At 41.2% G+C, this 12,279-nt stretch overlaps 3 protein-coding genes across 3 annotated transcripts in view; all 3 read right to left on the bottom strand.

Moving 5' to 3' along the window:
- The window catches only part of LOC116969026, a 573,861-nt gene that overhangs the window by 268,485 nt on the left and 293,097 nt on the right, over window positions 1-12,279 (bottom strand). The gene's annotated exons all lie outside the window — the stretch shown is intronic.
- The window catches only part of LOC116969039 (ribonuclease inhibitor-like), a 451,987-nt gene that overhangs the window by 322,509 nt on the left and 117,199 nt on the right, over window positions 1-12,279 (bottom strand). The window lies entirely within an intron of this gene.
- The window catches only part of LOC116969023 (zinc finger protein 271-like), a gene marked incomplete at its 3' end in the record, with an annotated part of 60,051 nt that overhangs the window by 19,746 nt on the left and 28,026 nt on the right, over window positions 1-12,279 (bottom strand). The window lies entirely within an intron of this gene.

The following is a 12,279-nucleotide window of genomic DNA, read 5'->3' as shown; positions in this document are numbered from 1 at the left end:
CACCTGAGGCAATTGAGGAAATTCAGAGTGTCTCCGAGGATCCTCCAGTGCTTCTACGCAGCGGCGGTGGAAAGCATCTTGTCCGGGAACATTACCATCTGGTTTGGGAATTGCTCTGCCAAGGACAAGAAGGCTCTGCAGTGAGTAGTGCGTTCGGCCGAACGTACTATGGGAACTTCACTTGCCCACCTGCAGGAACTATACATCAGGAGGTGCAACTCCAGAGCCAACAATATCATGAGAGACCCCTTCCACCACTGCAACGGATTGTTCCAGCTGCTACGGTCAGGCAAACGCCTCCGTTGCCATACGGTGAGAACGGAGAGGTTGAGAAGGAGTTTCTTCCCAGAGGCCATTCGGACTGTAAACGCCTATCTCACCAGGGACTAACTCTACTAAACGTTTTTCCTTCCTTTATTTATTATGTAAAAGAATATGTGTGTTATGATTGTGTTTATAGTTTGTTTGGTTGTTTGTCTTTTGCACAAAAGTCCGCGAGCATTGCCACTTTCATTTCACTGCACATCTCGTATGTGTATGTGACAAATAAACTTGACTTGACTTGATCTTTCACATCCATCCCTATTACACTTGGCCATACGCTCCTATCCCTTTGTGAGCTTCATTTCCTGTTAATTCTGGGGTCATTAACCATCCCTTTACCCTCTTTCCCTTTAACTCCGTCCTTGACTATCCCATTTGACATTTTTCCACATAGATAGCCAATGCATTTCCGAAGAGCAAAGGAAAATAAAATAACTGTGCGGCTCCACCCCTACACAACTGCAACTTCTTAAGGACACTACCTTTTAAACCACATGAGACTACAGTCAATCTCGGGTGGGGTTGATGGGTGTGCGCCGTGAGGCCGGGGTGGTGGAAGAGTAATGTCGCGGCTGAGGGGAGTCTCTCTCTCTATCTCTCTCCATCTCTCTCTATCTCGCTATCTCTCTCATCTCTATCTATCTCTATCGCTCTCTCTCTCTCTCTCTGTCTCTCTTTCTGCTTCTTCTTACGTATGGCGTGCATAGCCTAAAATTGTCGGATAACTTGCTCTATTTGATCTTATTTGATTGTGCACGCAGGGTTGATTGCATTTGTCGAAACAGGGCGGACCACGTGAAGGTTGCAATCTCCCACCCTGTCTCTCCTTCTCTCTCCCTGTCTCTTCCTCCCTGTGTCTCTCTCATAAATTTTATTTTTCATTTTAAACAAATCAACACAATAATGAAAAAAGGCACGTTAATAAGAAACATTCAAATAAAACACAAAAGAAAAATACAAAAATATACAGAAACATAAAATTAATAGAAATAATTTAAAAATATATATTAAACAAGTTATATATAATGCAACTATACCATCAGTCACACACCACACCAATCCCACCTTGGCTAATTAGAATAGAATAGAATACGTTTATTGTCATTGCACAATACTGTGCAACAAAATTCCATTGCATCTCCTTCGGTTTAAAAAGAACAAAACACAACAGCCATTGACTCACATATACACAAATTAGTAAAGAAATTAATAAATAGGTACTAAAAATATTTTAAAAGATTATTGTGCATTATCTTGCATTAAGAGTGAAGAGCATAGCAAAATTTAACAAACCAGCCCTTACTCTGGCAGAACCTGCAAGTCTGTAAAGTATGATAAAAAAGGCTGCCATTTGTGAAAAAAATGATCAGTACATCCCCTCAATGTATATTTAATTTTCTCAAGTTTAAGAAAAAGCACTACATCTTTGAGCCACTGTGACACAGAGGGTGGGTTCGAGAATTTCCACTGTAGGAGTAGGCGACGTCTGGCTATTAAAGATGTAAAATTAATAATTTCTTTTTGCACAGAGTTTAACCGACCTGACTCACCTGGGGCCCCCAAAATGTCAATCAATGGACAGGCCTGTCGAGGTATTCCCATTACAGTAGACATTATATTAAAGTAGCCGGACCAAAAATTATGTAAATGCGGACAAAGGAAAAACATATGGCTCAGATGACAGTGTGGGCCCGAACATCCATCACATTTATCCTCCACCTCTGGATAAATCCCAGACAGTCTTGATTTAGAAAATTGGACCCTATATATAACCTTAAACTGAATGAGTGCAAGACGAGCGTAAGGCGTAACAGTACATAGCCCACCCACAACGTTATCCCACCACTCCTCAGTAAGTTGAAGTCCCAGCTCTTCCTCCCAAGCAGCCCTTGTTTTAGAGTTGGACTGATCGCAAAGATCCAGAATGAATGCGGTTATACATCTCTGAAACAATCCCTCTTTGTTGTGTCTTGAAAGTAATCAAACTATCCCATATTTGTCGTGGAGGTGAAGAGGGAAAATTAGAAAAACATTTCGAAACAAAGTGTCTAACTTGGAAGTACCTAAAAAAATGATTTGCTGTAATCCATACAATGATGATAAATTGGTAAAGCTGTTAAAAATACCATCTGAAAACAGATCAAGAAAACATTGTATACCTTTGTTATGCCATACTGAAAAAAACAGAATACAAATGTGAGGGAGGAAACAGGTGATTGTTACATAATGGACCTAAAGGAGATTCACCTACAAATTTGAAATGTTTCTTGAATTGATAACAAACCTTTAAAGTATTAAACACAACAGGATTTTTGATCAACAATGAAATCTTGTTTGGAAGAGAGGAATATATAAGAGCAGATATAGAGGATGAAGGAGGGCAAGAGCGGGCTTCCAGTTCGCACCAAGTTAAATAAATCAACCCAACAACGTATTTTATAAATGTGAGTAGCCCAGTAGTAGAATTGAAAGTTTGGTAAAGCGAGACCACCACTGAACTTACATCATTGGAGTAATGATTTACGGACCCTCGGGGGCTTCACACCCCAAATAAAAGAGCTAATCATTTTGTCTAGGGAGTCAAAAAAATGTTTTGGTAAGAATAAGGGAATTGATTGAAACAAATAAAGAAATTTAGTGAAAACATTTATTTTAACAACATTAATCTTCCCAATTAAAGAGCGAGGCAGATTATTCCATCTCTGAAAATCAGATTTCACTTTAGTCATGAGCAGGGTAAAGTTGGCAGACAAAAGGCCTGACAATGTACACGTCACATTGATGCCAAGATACTTGAATCCAGAACGAGAGATTTTAAAGGCCAAATCAGCTTCCTGAAGTTACATACCTGCTGCGTTAATGAGGTAGCATTCACTCTTTTGAAGATTTAGATTATATCCTGAAAAAGAACAAAAAATATCCAGAATTGATAGGATACCCGGAAGACAAGATGCGGGATCAGTTACATACAGCAACAAATCATCCGCATACAGAGATAAACGATATTCGACACCGTTACGAATAACACCTTTAAAGGAAGTGGAGGACCTTAAAGAAATGGCCAGTGGTTCAATAGCCAAAGCGAAGAGAGATGGAGATAAAGGGCAGCCCTGACGTGTCCCACGTTCTAGTGCAAAGTATTCAGAACGAATATCATTTGTTTGAACACTAGCTTGTGGCAATGCATTCAATAATCTTACCCAACTGATAAATTTATATCCAAAACCAAATTTCTTCAATAGGCACCCCCACTCAACTCTATCAAATGCCTTCTCAGCATTAATAAGATTACAATCTCAGGTAAATTACATCAGCATTCGGTAAAGACAGGGGTCTATAAGAACCACAGAAAGTGGGGTATTTATCGTTAACAGAAGAACTATTGAAGATTGAGTCAGTGTGGGAGATAACAAACCATTTTCCATAGATTAATTGAACATCAACAAAAGTAGAGGTGCCAATTTATCAATAAATGTCTTTAGAAACTCTATTGGAAATCCATCAGGACCTGGGGCTTTGTTAGATTGCATTGCTGTAATTGCAAAACATAGTTCTTCAAGGGAAAGTGGAGTATCCAATTATTTTGCACGGTCAGAATCAATGGTAGGATTCTCAAGATTGGCCAGAAACTGATTCATTTTGGTAGTATCAGCAGGGAATTCTGATTTGTATAGGGAAGAATAAAATGATTTATATGTGGCATTAATTTCCACAGGATCCGTAACAGTCGTGTTAGAAACATTATTAATTTGAGGTATAAGACGCGAGGTGAACTGACGTTTTAATTGGTGTGCTAGTAATCGATTTGCTTTATCACCATGTTCATAATAAGTACCACGAGTTTGTAACAACAGTCGCTCAGCATTTCTGGTAGAAATAAGATCAAACTCCGCCTGAAGATTAAGACGCTTCTTAAATAGTTCTGGAGAAGGATCGGATGAACATTCTTGATCGAGGCTATTAATAGCAGATGTAAGCTCAGTATTGTATTGTGTTGGTATTGTGTATTGTTATTGTGTTTTTTATTAGAATAGGAGGAATATGAAATAATCTGCCCTCTAAGAAATTGATCTCCCAAATTAATGAAAAATATGTAGATTCACTCTGGTTAAAGAAGAGAAACTTGAGAATTGAGTTTGAAACAAATTCACAAAATGTTTTATCAGCCAACAATAATGAGTTGAATCTCCAAAGTAGATTTCTGTATGGATAACTGAATATCTAGAAATAATGGTGCATGATCAGATATTAGTATATTTGAATAATCCGAGGAAACAGCACATGAGTTGAGACTATTATCAATAAAGAAATAATCTATTCTTGAATAAGACTCCTAAATGTGCAATAAAAGGCACAACTAATAATTAATATCCCATAGCGGCTTAAATGAAATATTACCTCATCTAGGCTAAAAGGATGTACGTGAAAAGACCACTTCAAAAATATGTAAACAATATACCGTAATATCTTTTGAAGGCCTAATATTAGTGCAAAATAAGATATTATCACACAACAATTTAAACAAGTTAAATTCCCCCTGCGTATAAAAGGAAAATTGCAGAGAAGATGAACTAATGCAAGTTGAAGAGGAGTAAACAAGTGTCCAAATGTAAACAAACGTCAAATGTGAACAAGTATTTAAATGTAAACTAAAGGCATGGATGCATGACATTATTGCAACATATTGTACAACATCACCCAATATTCATCTTGTTGACGTAAGCCTTGGCATCCTCCGCCGAGTCAAAGTCTTTCTCCACACCTTGGTAGCTGATCCGGAGTCGGGCCGGGTAGAAAAGACCATAGCGAACCCCCTTCACACCACGCAGCTGTTTTCTGACCTCGTTGAAGGCTGCCCGGTGTGGTCGGGATAAACGAGATCCTCATAACACCAGTATCGATGTGTCGAACCTCTCTCGCACGCCGTAAAACATTTACACAGTCGTTGTAGTATTGGAACCTGGCAATGACGGGTCGTGGTCGCTCACCGGGTCGTGGTTTCGGCTTTGTGGATCTGTGCGCCCGGTCCAGTAGCGGCTCTTTGTCCAGCTTGAACGCGTCCTTAAGCAGGGTGGTGATAGCAATGGAATTGACAACTGTCTCCTCAGGAACGCCCACTATTCTTATGTTGTTGCGGCGCGATCTGGATTCGAGATCCTCACATATTTTGTCCAAGTTAAAAAAACTCAGCAGTCAGACGCTTGATGTGAACCTTCAGCTCAGCAATCTCGTCCGTACAGGCAGAAAGTGACTCCTCCATTATCCCCACAGTACCTTGGAGTATGGCCAACTCAGTGTCCGTAGCAACCTTATCGTTCGCGAGTTGTGTTTTCACGGCTTGAAGGTCAACTCTGATTGTGGACAAATCATCACCAATGTTGCTCGTAGTTCGGTTTTAAAAATATCTGCAATGTTCTGTCTCAAAGGTGTTAGTAATTCTAGCTTCAGGACCTCCACATCGACAACTTGCGGTCCTGCCTTCAGCGAGGTAGAGCCATGGGGCGGGGTCGAGGTACCTGTAGACGTGGTCTCTTCCTGCGAACTAGGCCTCTGTTGTTGAGCCGCACCACAAGCTCTGGTGCTTTTAGTAGCCATAATAACTCGTTCAAAACATCAAGTCGCCAGCACAAAACCCACTTGAATGTCTTTCCTCAAAATTATTATCAAAACAGAGCCGATGAATAAGTTTTAATCAAAATCTGCGGGAGATGCTAACCTCATGTCTTACTCGATAGGTTGCTCAGCAGTGACCCCCTCTGTCTCTCTCTCTCTCTCTCTCTCTCTATGTCTTTCTCTCTCGGTCTTTTTCTCTCTGCCTCTCTTTCTGTCTCTCGCTCTATCTGCGGGATGTACACAGCTACATTGGACGTTGAGGCGGGGCCCGTCTGTGGGGCTGGGGCTCCCGCAGGCTGCCTTGCTGTTCTAGACAGTCTCTGAGGTCAGGTTAAAAACTCCTTTCTAAGATCCTCCATTCTGATTATAAATTTATCACCCAAAGTTTTCTTCTTCCAGATTAAGGCTCTGGCGACCGCCTCCTGCACACGATCAGTTGGTCCACCCTCCATGTCCACCACATACAGATTTTCCAGGCTGTTTTGGTAATTTTGAATCAAAATTTGTCGTGTTTGCTTTGCCCAGGCTTCAGCATTAAAGGCCAATTTTTGTAATGTTTCCTGGGTGGGATTTGCCACTTTTACAAAGTGTGTTAATATCTTTGCCTGCCTCATGATACCCTAAGTGGGTAGGCTCTACTCTTGCAGAATCCTCAGATGGTGCAGAGTCTGGGCCATTTTATAAATAACTCTTACAGCGAATGCAAAGGAATCTCTTGGTCTCGGTTGATTCCTGTGCTGGTCGCCATTCACATTATTACTGTTGTTAAACAGTCGCTCTACCCGCACTCCCCTCTGCATGTTATTACTCATTTCTGGCTTAGTTAGTAGTAAACTATACTGCAGTACTAATGCAGTAAACAATAGCACCAATTATCTGTAGCGTAGTAGGGTTAACACCAAGGTGCTCACCAAGTCTTTGTTTTTTCCAGCTTGCGGAGACCACTTGCCGAACTCTTCCCAGCTGGGCAACGGTTTTCCAGTTTCGCTATCGCTGTCGCTTCATCAGGGAAAGAGATCTACTTCTAGCCGGTAAGGGGTTTTAAAGGGTAGGTTGATGTCCCTCCCTTTCTGGGTTTGCCCCTCCCATGTGCTGAGTCCTAGTGTTAAGGTTCAATTTGCTTGAAACATGACAACACAAAGTTAGTAATACAATAACGTCTTTATTTCGCCAGGCGGGTGTGGGAGTCAACTCTCACAGTATGTAAAATACAGACTACAGAGTCTCTCTTTCTCCACACACAGGTAATGTTCAATCAGACATATTTAAACCCTAATAATCAGCAATTCAGCAATCTTTATCTTACGGGGCTTTGTACAGCCTCTTGCCTGTTCATATATGGTTAAAATCAGAGGATTCACTGGTTCTTCTGATAGAGGAAAGGTTTGCCCATATGTAGTTATGCTGAAGGAGCTATATTTGCAGATTCAACCACTTGTTTTTTGACCTTGTTGATTAATTGTACATTACAATCTGTGGCGTAAAGGGTGAGAACGAGTTGCCTGAACATCTTTCTGATTATTTATATCATAGAGCAAAAACATTCATGTTATTGTGCTGTCATCTCGCTAGTGTTGTAGAAGAAAGGCAAAAACATTCATGTTATTGTTCTGTACTCTTGCTAGTGTCGGAGGAGAAAGGTTAAGCATTCATTTATTATTTCCAAATCTACAGCAGAATCCATTTTGTAACTTCTAAATCTTTAAACTCATTCCTTCTTCTTTATCATATATGATAACATTCACAGTCCTCGGTAGGTACACAATGGTCGCAAACATTTAACAATAAAAATCAGAGCGATGATTATAATGTAACACAGTACCCCAGAGTCCACCAACTCCCATTTCCTTCATTGTACCCATGCATGTCACTGCCAAACTTGCAGATCTTTTCAATTTCTTGGGAAATATTGGTAGCAAGGTCAGTGATATTACAGGATTCATCAGCGATTATAGGCGCAACACTCTCATCTTATTACAGCACAGGTGCCTCCTTGTTGACATTTGTAGGTAAAAGCAAACAGGAACTGGCTGTCTTTATGCAGGTATATGGAGAAAAAGGCTGAACATAGGTCAATTACTGGAAATTTGTCGGTTTCTGCCGGTATAGATGACAGAATAATATTGGTGTCAGGTACTAAAGGAGCACTAGGGATCACAATTTTTAATAGCTCTCAGGTCTTGGACAACACACCATTCATTACGTCTTCCCACTTTCGGGACTGGCAGAATAGGAGTATTAAAGGCCTTTGCTTTTCACTCATACTCCTTGGTGTACTAAAGATACAATGACCATAGCTATGCCTTCTTCAGCCTCCGGGGCCAGTCGATACTGTTTTAAACATGGCAAGGCGGCACCCTTTTTAAAGTCACTTTATGTTCAAGGGCTGAATGCTGAATTCTTATGCTTTGCCGAAGGTTCAGAGCCATTGATAACCTTGGCAAATCCTCAGTAGGTGGCTGTTGCTTTTCAGAAATAGTGTCCCATTCCTTTCTGACCCATGTGATCTTTCCTTCTGTGTCATTGGCAACTTTAAAACATGAAACATGTCTGTTTGTCCTGCACCATTTTTTCTATTTCTTTTGCTGTTGCTGGAGGTCTAGTAGCTACAGTTAAGTGTGACTCAGACATGTCGCCCATCTCAAATCGATCCCTTTGGTTTTTAGAGAGGTGGACCATTATTCCAAATCCCGGGATCCCAAATAACAAATAAGGGGTCACTGTTAATGGTTCAAGTTTATTCAACCAGGGGGAGACTCGTTCCTGGTATCCGGGATTAGGGAGGCGCATATATAATTCAGTGCAATGCGTTTGCTTATGTTCATGGCTGGTTTCAACAAGATACTGTAAATACTGGACTTTTTTTTAATGTTTTGTATGACTTCCTTTTACCTCCAATCTTGCAGGAGGACATCCAAGTTTATATTTCCTTTTTCCAATTTCCAATGATTTTGCAATCGGTTAGGTGTATCCAACGAGGATTATTTTCGACCTTCACTGCTGTAGGTGTAGTCAGTAGTTCTTGCAAGGGCTCCTTCCACCGTTCTCCCAGTTTTTTCCCATCCCAATTTCTTATCAGTTCGTGATCTCCTGGTTATAAGGATTTGCTGTTATGGTTAGTTGATAGTGGGTTCTGTGGTTCAGTGGTTTCTGTAAGACTGACAAGGTTTTTGTCAGTTGCTGTGCATATGTAATTAATTCATCACTAAGGTCCTGTCCAATCTCAGTCAAGGCTTTACTTAAACTCTTTAACTACTTACAAGGCATACCCTTTAAAAATAGGTAATTACTAGACTAAGTGGGACCCGTTGGGTCCCATGTTCACACAAGAGCGCTGGTCCTCCGACGCAATATTCCACCTCTCCATTAATTCAAATATTGGTGGGGGGGGGGGGGCTTTCTGGAGCGCTGGTATAGGTGTTGTTGGCTGCAGGGACTACTGGTCTCCAGAAGGCTAGTATGGACATTGTGGACCAAATGGATTATTGGGGTGGCAGCTCAGTTTCTCAAGCCTGATGTCCTGGCAGTTCACTCACGGCTGGTGGGCTGGCAGTTGACTCATAGCTATTCCTTGAAATTCCATTTCAAGCAGAGTGCAAGGCCACCAAATTCAAATCCATTTTCCTACCATTTCAAGCAGGGTGCAAGGCCACGAAATTCAAGTGCAGTTTCATACCACTTCAAGCATGGTGCAAGGCCACCAAATTCAAGTGCAGTTTCATACCATTTCAAGGAGGGTGCAAGGCCAACACATTCAAATACAGTTTCATACTATTTCAAGCAGGGTGAATCCACCATAAAAACCACCATAAAACCACACAAAACACCACACTCACAGTTCAGTAGCCATTCAGTGTGTTCAGTTGATTCACAGCTCAGACAGAGTCATTGTAGATCAGTGCATGCTCCTTTAACATAGTGACCTCACCACTACTAACCACTCCCCATTATCTTCAGTATAATTGTAGCCTCCCCACGTCTCTCTCGCTCTCTAGCTCCAGTGACAGACCACGGACAGCTAGGGCACAGTGTGTGTTTTATACCAGTATCTATAATAAAACGTTTAGTGAAGACATAACGTGTTTGGAAGTCTTTACATGGTGTCAAGAAGTCGTACTTCGCGCCTCCTGTCTATCGGTTTTTTGTTTGCTTTCCCCCAGTTCCAATTTCCCTTTTATTTGCCATGGCTAATTCGTGTCGTAAACCTGACATGCTGGTGTTTGACTCAGACATCGTGCACCGTTGGGCGGTCTTTAAACGCGATTTCCAGCATGACCTCTCCCTCCCCTATCATGCAGACACTGAGCCACACCCACACTTCCGGGTTTTATAATCCCTCCCCCTCCCACCGGAAAAGGTGTGGCCTTCATGGCGTGATTGACAGGAGAGAGATTCCCAACATTTTTTAAACACTAATAACACTTTTGTTTTTCATTGATGGGAAGAATCCTCTGCACCTGATGAGCAGAGGGGGAGTGAGTAAAATGGCCAAAAATCACAGCCGTAAGTGGTAGCGTTTTATCTAAAATCAATATAGTACAAACAGGAAGTTGTTAAGTTTTGACAAACAACCATTTGCATGCAGTGCCTTTTCACTTCAACCCAAACCCCCAAAACAACCATTGGCATGCAGTGCCTTTTCACTTTAACCCAAACCACCCCCCCAAAAAAAACAATAATTTGCATGCAGTGCCTTTTCAATTCAATCCAAACCCCGCAAACAACCATTTGCATGCAGTGCCTTTTTACTCAACCCAAACCCCCCAAGCAGCCATTTGCATGCAGTGCCTTTTTACAACCAAAACCCCCCAAACAACCATTTGCATGCAGTGCCTTTTTACTTCAACCCAAACCCTCCAAACAACCATTTGCATGCAGTGCCTTTTTACTTCAACCCAAACCCCCCCAAACAACCAATTGCATGCAGTGCCTGTTTACTGCAAACCAACCATATTTTCATTTTCAAACCACATTAAGGGCACTCACAGTTGAGTAGACATGTATTTGGTGTTATTCAGAGCTCAGAGACACGTGACCCTCTGGCATCCTCCATCTTGCAGAGACTGAGTGAGGCACACCACTTCTGGGTTTTATAGTCCCTCCCCCCTCCCACCAGCAGGGGCAGCAAAGAGAATGGCAATTAAAAAAAAAAACATTAATATCTCTCTGATTTTTAACCGATGGGAAAAATCCTCTGGTCCAGGAAGGCGGAGGGTGGCTCTGAGTGAGGTGGCCAAAAATGACGGCCGTTGGTGGCGTCGTTCTCTCGTAAAATCACAGCACAGCGAGACAAAGGCGGTCAAGATCAGATATAGATAAAGAAAAAAACAATTCCAAATTAACAGATTTTTTTTTCTGCGATAAAGGCATTTCCAATTTTCATCCAACACCTCAATCTGAATCCCACATGGCCTGCGTGCAATTCAGATCTCTCTTGAATTCAATTCAAAAGATAAGAAATAGGAATAAATCAAACTTAAAATACCAACAAGGTCACCAATCCTAATGCCAGGTTACGCAGCGAAGAAAATGAACAGTCTCCTTGCTGAACCACATCCGCTGTTTAATAAAAGTTGAGAAGATAGAGAATAAACAGTTAATTTCCACATAGATCGCCAATGCATTTCCGAAGAGCAAAGGAAAATAAAATATCTGTGCGGCTCCACCCCTACACAACTGCAACTTCTTAGAGACACTACCTTTTAAACCACACGAGACTCTACAAAGATTTATCATGTAAATGAGCAAGCTCATTCAATTACATCCTATTTCATCTGAATTATGTTCAACATTCATCCAGAACCGGTTCCACAAACAAGTAACAGTCTTAAAACTCACTCACTATACACCCTCTTCTGTGACATTCACTCACAAATTTCAACACCTCACGCAATATGTTGAATCTCAGATATTCACACACTTTAAAGCAATAAAATTCTCACTCAAGAGTAAAACACAGTTATACACACCTCAAGGAAATCATGCAAAACTCTTAAAACTTTGATACACCCCAAAATGTTCATACTTTGTTCATAAATACAGCACATACTGAAGAACGGTCTCAACCCAAAACACACATTTACACATCCCTTATCTCTCTTCTCTCTCTCTCTCGTTCTCGCTCTCTCTCGTTCTGTCTCTCACTCTCTCCCTCTCTCTCTTCCCTTCCCTCCTTATCAGCATGTGTAAGAAAGTGTATATAGTGTAAAAGAGAAAGGAATGTAAAGTTAATTAATGTAACGTTTTGTCACGTAAAAAGATATTTGGAAACAAAGGGGTTGCGCCGTTGGCCCTTTGACGGGCATAAAAACATCAGGTACACAAATTTGTCCGAGAGGTTGA

The sequence above is a fragment of the Amblyraja radiata genome, assembly GCF_010909765.2.
Source record: "Amblyraja radiata isolate CabotCenter1 chromosome 42 unlocalized genomic scaffold, sAmbRad1.1.pri SUPER_42_unloc_2, whole genome shotgun sequence".
In the NCBI taxonomy this organism is placed as follows: domain Eukaryota; kingdom Metazoa; phylum Chordata; class Chondrichthyes; order Rajiformes; family Rajidae; genus Amblyraja; species Amblyraja radiata.
The sequence above is the reverse complement of the archived record's forward strand: the minus strand, read 5'-3'. Positions and strand labels throughout refer to the sequence as shown.